We start from the raw sequence: 8,103 nt of genomic DNA, 5'->3' as shown, positions 1-8,103 counted from the left end.
AGAGAGAGAGAGAGAGAGAGAGAGAGAGAGGATGGCATAGTTTTTATGAAGCAGTCTCAAAACCAGGAGGTTCCATTTCTTTCTTTGACATCAATGATTGTGTATCCCTAAGCATCACTTAATTTTTAGTGCTCTGGGCAATTCTCTAAGACTATTAGTTCTAGAGAAAGTGACATCTTGTATTAGTGGAAGTATTTTACTCATCTGAGTATGGATATTTACCTTGTATAAGGTAAATCACAGACCCTATCTTCATCAAAGGGCAAGACAATTCTTATTACTGTCATAATAGCTTAATGCCTGACACATAATAGGAATGTGAAATGTTTATTGACAAACTGTCATGATTTAAAGCTCTAGATACAGGCAGCCTGTATGCCAACGGGGGTTCTAGCTCAGTGGACCAATTAAAGCGTCTTCTCTTTCTCGCTGTTAACTCTCTGTTTCTGTAATGAAACCGTTTTGCTGTGCTTGGCACACCATTGAACTGGACCTTAGTTGACTTGGTAAGGATCTGTCCTTGACAGCTGCTCAGAAAAAAATGCATTACTTAAGCCTTTTCTGAAGACTCTGCAGTCATGAGCTTGGCCCAGATGTGCAGAATTAGTCTGGAATTAAGAATCGATGTATATGTATCAAATCAAATGAATACTAGTGAATATACTTCTGGCTTATTCTTGTTTGTGATACATTTTGGTATCTGTAGGCATCCCCTGGAAAACCCACTGGTGCACTCCCAGTCACTACTGAGGATTGGTATCTAGTCTGTAGAGACCTGCCAAGTATATCCTCTGCCTAGGGGTATTTTTAAAAATTCTTTTTGTCCTGTATTTTGTAGCATCATTTGGCTCCACTGTTGTCCTAGTGTGAATAAAGCAATTTGAAATGAAGCTATTCTACTCTTTTCATTTATTTTATTTTTTTCTGAACTTAAGAACTAAAACAAGCATGTCCATTATATAGTAGAATAGAAAAAAGATGATTTCACAGGAAATTGCAATCTATTATTTACAATTTGCTATTACTTTTAAATATATAATAAAGTTATCATGTAAATTTCTTTTTTCCCTTTTTTCTTCCTGCCTTAGAGATGACTACGATTAGACATATATCTCGATCTCTGTGTGTAAATGTGTGTGTGTATACACACACACATACACGCACAAATTCTACACATTTATTTATCAGTTCTTTTTCTGGATGCAGATAGAATCTTCATTTTCTTTTGTAGTTAATTTGGGTATTTATAATAATCAAAATGACATAGTCACTCAAAGTTGTTCTTAAAACAATACTATTGTTACTGTATACAACATTCTCTTGGTTCTGCTGATTTTGCTCTTCGTTATCTTGTGTAATTCTTTCCATGTTTTTCTAAGATCATTGGGTTCATCATTTCTTATAGCACAGTAGTATTCCAATACCATCATCTACCACAACTTGGTTAGCCATTCCCCAATCGCCGAATGGATGAACAAGTTCTACTCTATCTGTATCTCCCCCACAATGCTAAGCACTGCAACTACTTAATATATTCTCATTAAATGAATGGAAAAATTGCTTATGACTATAGCATGTTTTTTGTCATCAGCAGAAACAAGAGCGCATCTTAGCGCACCTGGATAGATAGTGCATAGAGTACTGGTCCTGGAGTCAGGAAGACCAGAGTTCAAATTTGGCTTCAGAAACTTACTAGCTGTGTGACCCTGAGCCACTTAACATCAATTTGCCTCAGTTTCCTCAGTGGTAAAATGGGCATAATAATAGCACTTGCCTCCAAGGGCTGTTATGTGAGGATCAAACACCATTTGTAAAGTGCTTAACGAAGTGCCTTGTACATAGGAGGCATTTTATAAATGCTACATATTCCCTTCATTTTAAAATCCTATTCTGTTCATTAATACATGAATCTATAAAGGATCTGTGATTTTCCAGTGTGGGAGAAACCCCCATCAACATAGCTGCCGATTCAGTTATAACATGTTCAATAAATCCTAGGCAATGACCTGAAGCACAGAGAAGTTGGGTCTTGTCCAGGGTACCCACGATTCACTCTGATACTTACCAGTTGTGTCACTCGGGCAACTCTGACATTCTAGGATGCAATTCTTTAGTCTAGCTGTGTAGGTAGCAGTCAATCTGTTCCTAGAAGCACAGATATACATGGGTAGGAGTGCTGCTTTTAAGTATATGAATTTTCGGTTGTCATCCAGATGGATGCATTTTCTTGTTGCATGGGTCTGTAGAAGATCATGCCCAGTTTTCAAGTCATATCCCACATTCTCAGTGGTCTTATTAGTTTTCACCTTGGAAATTCAGAGTATGTGTTAAACAATTCAAGTCAAGTCAACAAACATTTATTAATGCCCACTATGTGTCAGGCACTATTTAAGGGGTTGGGAATACAAAGAAAGAAAAATAAAAACCTACTTCCAACACTTGACAAGTCCGACTAAGTTAAAATGACTTAGAACTAATGATAACTTTTGAGTCTCTATCATATTTCCAGTTTATTTTGATTTAGACAGTATTTCTATCTTCTTCTACGACTAATCCAAATAATTGTCCACTGGAAATCATACTTTTCAATGGCGGAACACTGTAGCATAAGAAGAGATGTAAACTTCATGGAATATAATGTGTGAGTCTTGGTGTCTATTCAAAATTTATCTTAGTTCTGTGGAATAAATTGTAGGCAAATGAAGAAGATTGAGGATAATATAGGAAGGCAAATCTGGGGAACCAGTCAATGGGAGAAGGCAAGGGATAACCACTGGAAAATGTAAATGTTCCCCTGATAACCACATAGATTCACAAATCTATGCCTGGGTTGAGTGAGTCCATCAGCTCCCCCATGAAGTATTGAGTCTATCTAGTCTGATTTACACTTTAGCAAGAAAGCCCTCTGCAAAAGGGAGACCCATTTCTTTCCGGCTTGTGGGGAGTCGGTGGCTCACGGCAGAGGGTCTGAGGTTCGGAAGCATTCTCAGCGGCTCTTCGACAGGCCCCCAGCCGTCAAAATGCCACACAACAAATACATAGAGTTACGGCCAAAACGGTATGGCTACCACTTGGATTACCATGAGAAAAAGAGAAAGAAGGAAAGCCAAGAGGCTCATGAACGTTCAAAGAAAGCAAAGAAAATGATTGGTCTAAAGGCTAAACTGTAACATAAACAGCATCATGCTGAGAAGATTCAGATTAAAAAGACTATCAAGATGCATGAAAAGAGAAATACCAAGCAGAAAATGATGAAAAACCTCCCCAAGGAGCAGCGCCGGCATATCTTCTGGACAGAGAGGGACAGTCCCGAGCCAAAGTCCTTTCCATTATGATTAAACAGAAACAAAAAGAGAAAGGTGGTAAATAGGAAGTGCCCTTACCTAAAGTTAGTGCCCAGGAAAAATAGAAGTGTTAAACGTTATTCATAAAGGAAAGAGAAAGAAGAAGGCTTGGAAAAGAATGGTTACTAAAGTCTGTTTTGTTGGGGATGGCTTTACTCAAAAACCACCAAAATATGAAAGATTTATTAGGCCAATGGGTTTATGTTTTAAGAAGGCCCATGTAACTCATCCTGAACTTAAAGCCACTTTTTGCCTACCCATACTTGGTGTGAAGAAAAATCCCTCCTCCCCACTATATACAATTTTGGGTGTTATTACCAAAGGGACTGTCATTGAAGTGAATGTGAGTGAGTTGGGCCTTGGGACACAAGGAGGCAGAGTTATCTGGGGAAAATATACAGAAGTTACCAACAATCCAGAAAATGATGGATGCATAAATGCTGTCTTACTTGTTTGATTGACTGAAGTTCTACATCTTTGGTAATTATTAAAAATTCTACAATATACCAAGAAAATGACAAAAGTTACTACATTGAACAGTCAAAACAGAACCAAAGACCCAGTTCTACACATTGGTTGTTTTGATTTGAGAGTAACTTGGAAAAGAGATGAGACACTTTTCTACTCTTTTATGAGACTTTTTCCCATTTTTGAAGTGGCAATAAAAAAGCTTGTAGCTACTCTGCCTGCTGAATACATTGAAAACCTCTTTCAAAAAAAAAAAAAAAGAAAGAAACCCCTCTGCAAAATATTCTGTAATTGGAAATTCAAATATTGTTGAAAATCTTTTGTTGGTAGAGAGGGATCCATAGCTTTCCAAGGCAGCCCATTCCATGTTTTAGCAGCTCTAAGTGTTTGGTAATATTGCTTTACCTCAAAGTTATGTTTTCCCTTTGTAACTTCAACTCATTGCTCTTGGTTCTGCTTTTGGAAACCAAGAAGGATGAGGATATTTCCTTTTCTTACTTAACAGTCCTTCAGCTCTTTGAAGTAAGTATACCCATCACACCCAATTCCTTCAAGAAATCATCATATGAAATCAACTCAAGTTCTTTGATCTTCCTCATTCTTCCATGGACATTTTCCAGATTAACAATGTTCTTTCTCAAATAGAGTGCCTAGAACTGAATACAAGATTAAAGAAATAATATACCTAGAGCATTATATGGAGGAATTATCACCGCTTTTGTCCTGCCTCTCTTGTACTTCCCTTATGCAGTCCAAGATTACATTAACTGAGTACACCTCAGTACCAGGCATAGAGGAAGTGCCAATAAAAACTATTGACTATTTACTGCTATACCATACAGGTGACTCTTATTGAGTTGCAAGTCAACTGACCCCACCACCCACTACCCTTGGATTATTTTTTTTAAATAGAAACTACTACTTACCCACACCTCCATCCCAAACTTGTGAAGTTTTTTTTTTTTTATTCGAAGTGTAAGAGTTTGCATTTATTTGCATTATATTTCATCTTATTACACTCAGCTCATGTGCTGACCTGACAAGATCTTCTGTGATCCTGATCCTGGTGATCAATATGTTAACTAACCCTCCAAATGCTATGCCATCTACAAATTCAAAAAGTATGTTACTTATGCCTTTAACTGAGACATTTATTAAAATGTCAAGGAGCCAGAGACATCCTTTGAACTCTTTGGCATTAAACTATTAGGTACCAGGCACTGGGTCTGTCCATTCAACTACTTCCAAATTCACCCAATTGTATGATTATCTTTAACCCATATCTCTTTGACATTTGCGCAAGATGTTCAAGAGATACTTAACTAGGATTGAAGTAAGCTGTATCTTGGACATTTTGTTGTCTTTCCTTTAGACTTATGCAGTTAGTAGACAACAGGACTGGCCATGGCACACTCTGCTCAAGGGTCTTCAGCAATAACTTTTCACTTTCTGGACAAACACCTCATGTATTTGACATTTGAAATCATTTAAATCCCTTTCCAATCTGCTTCCAACTAATCATTTCAGTTGGAGTAGGCATTACTTCCTCTCTCCATCTTCTATTTTCTAGTCTGACTGCCTAACTTAATATTCCTCATACAAAACATTTTATCTTCTCCCTCTGGGTCTTTTCAGAGACTGACCCCAGCACCTAGGACACTCTCCCTTATCAGTTCTATATCTTAAAATTCCCCAATTTTATTTAAGACTTCCTTCAAGGACTTCTGGTGGGTGGAGCCAAGATGAGGAAACACTATAGCCAAACTCTCTCAACATCATCCTCCAAGCAACTTTAAAACAATGCCTCAAATTGAATTCTGGAGCAGCAAAGGCAACAAAAAAGGTGAGAAGTTTTTCCAGTACAAGAAAATTTAGGATATAAAAAGAGAGGTCTGTGATATTGGGGTTGGGGCTGGCCTAGAGACCACATGGCAGCAACACCAGCTGTGGACTTTGGAGGTCATAATGGCAATAGCAGCAGTTTTGGGGGCTCTCAAGCAAGACGTTCTAAGAGGACCAGGCAACTGTTCAGAAAAAGATTTAAGGGGCCCTTAGATTAGCTATGGGACCAGGCACAATTCCATTGCCTATACCCATTTCTGAGTCACAGCTCTAGAGCAGAGAGGAATTCTTGTGATTGCAAGGGATCAGGGACACTGAGAATCAGTAATGCTTTCCTCACAAGGGAACAGGGACTATGGGAAGCAGGCATGCATTCATCACAAGGAAGAAGGAGGCCTGCACTTCAGTATCATTTTTGTCACAAGAGAGCAAAGGTCCTGAGCAATATCCCTTGCTATTGAAAAAGATCAGGGGCCCTTCCTGGGACAGGCCCAGAGTACAGACCATATCTCTTTCCAGATCACACTACCTTGGAGGCACTGAAAACTAGTTTAGGAAACAGCAATGTGAAAAAGCCTGAAGTTTGGGACAATGACTCACCCCAGGTACAAAGAGCCCAGCTTTAACATAAAGTTCAAAGTCAAGTCAAGAAACAGGTAGGAAAAATGAGCAACCACACAAAAATGAACTGAACATAAAAGGCTACTATGGTAACAGGGAAGATCAAAACACAAGCTTAGATGACAATATCAAAAGAGCTACAAGGAAATTCTCAAAGAAAAAGAAATCTGAATTGGATATAAGCATAACAAGAATTTCTGGAAGAATCAAAAGTGATTTAAACAATCAAGGGTAGTAGAGGAAAAATTGGGAAAATAAATGAGAGCAGTAAAAGAAAATTTTGAAAAGACAATTGCTATTATTGTCTTCGTCTTTGAAGAACAATAAGAACATATAGTGATATCTTGACGTAGTCATGAGTAGAGTTTGTGAGGCAAAATTGTGAAAATTCATGAGTTTCACTCTTTCTTCCAGAGTCATCCAAGTCTAGTGGCAAGACTATTCAGGATGATTGGCAATCACTTAGAATTCAGTGGTAGATATTTGTATCTCTGATGTCTTTTGAAACTCTAAGGTTCAGAAAGGACAATGAACAGCTTGGTTTATCAAAAAAAAAAAAAAAAAAGCACGAAAATCCTGAAGATAAAAGGGGCTTTAAAAACAAAATTGACCAAATGGTAAAAGTGGTTACAAAACTTTACTGATGAAAATGAATCCTTAAAAATTCAAATTGACCAAAGAGAAAAAGAGGTATAAAACTACCCTGAAGAAAATAATTCTTTAAAAATTAGAATTGGTCAAGTAGAAGCTAATTATTCCATGCGACAACAAGAAACAGTAAAGCAAAGTTAAAAGGATAAAAAATAGAATAAAATGTGAGATATCTTCTTGGAAAAAACAACTGACCTGAAAAATAGATCAAGGAGAGATAATTTCAGAATTATCAGACTACCGGAGAATCAAAATCAAAGAGCCTAGATATCATATTTCAAAAAAATTATCAAGGAAAACCATTGTGTTATCCTAGAATCAAAGTGCAATATAGAAATTGAAAGAACCCACAATCACAACTTGAAAGAAATCCCAAAATAAAACCTCCCAACAATATAATAGCCAAATTCCAGAGCTCCCAGGTAAAAGAGAAAGTACTTCAAGTAAAGGAAAGAAACCCTGGAGTCACAGCCAGGATCACACAAGATTTAGTAGTTACCACATTAAAGACATGGAGAACTTGGAATATGATATTCCAGAAGTCAAAAGAGCTAGGATAACAACCAAGAATAATTTGCCCAGAAAAAAATGAGTATAATCCTTCAAGGGAAAAAAAGATGTTTAATGAAATAGAGGACTTTCAAGCATTCCTGTTGAAATGACAAGAGTTGAAAAGAAAATTTGACTCTCAAAAACAAGACACAAGAGAAGCATAAAAAAGCAAACAAGAAAGAGAAATCATAAGGGAAAAGTTAAACTATTTACATCCTCATTAGGGAAGTTAATGTATGAAACTCCTAATAAATTTATAATTATTAGCGCAGTAGAAGGATTTTACATAGAAAGAGGGTGCAGGAATGAGGCAATCTTGTTGAACTAATGTAAAAAACTTTGGGATACTGTAGCAGCAAGCACCTCAAGCGTCCTCAGGGTTTGCCGCCACCACAGGTTCTTGGATCTGCTTTGTTAAAGGAAAGCAACTCAAAATGGGTTAACAAGCTTACTTTAATCAGTCAGACATATATCGTTTACCTTGTTCAGGAGAAAAAGGTCAGCACCCCAAACTTTAAAATATACAGACAGAATTATCAAGACATTAACAGATCAAGAAGACAGCTTTCCAAACTGTCCAACCATTACATCCATACCCAGTCAACATCTGGGTTTCCACATCTGG

At 37.3% G+C, this 8,103-nt stretch overlaps 1 long non-coding RNA gene and 1 pseudogene across 2 annotated transcripts in view; one reads left to right on the top strand and one right to left on the bottom strand.

Moving 5' to 3' along the window:
• LOC138161816 (uncharacterized) overlaps nucleotides 1-8,103 on the bottom strand; it is a 171,501-nt gene that overhangs the window by 81,411 nt on the left and 81,987 nt on the right. For both annotated transcript variants that reach the window (XR_011168475.1, XR_011168476.1), the window contains exon 3: nucleotides 2,066-2,145. This is a non-coding gene — a long non-coding RNA (uncharacterized lncRNA). The remainder of the gene's footprint in view (nucleotides 1-2,065; nucleotides 2,146-8,103) is intronic.
• LOC138161811 (ribosome biogenesis protein NSA2 homolog pseudogene) lies at nucleotides 2,154-4,340 on the top strand (annotated as a pseudogene).

This window comes from Petaurus breviceps, unplaced genomic scaffold (assembly GCF_028583685.1).
Source record: "Petaurus breviceps papuanus isolate PSGF00001 unplaced genomic scaffold, PetGlider_PUasm1.0 185, whole genome shotgun sequence".
In the NCBI taxonomy this organism is placed as follows: Eukaryota; Metazoa; Chordata; class Mammalia; order Diprotodontia; family Petauridae; genus Petaurus; species Petaurus breviceps.
Note: the sequence above shows the minus strand (reverse complement) of the source record. Positions and strands in the feature narration are given on the sequence as shown.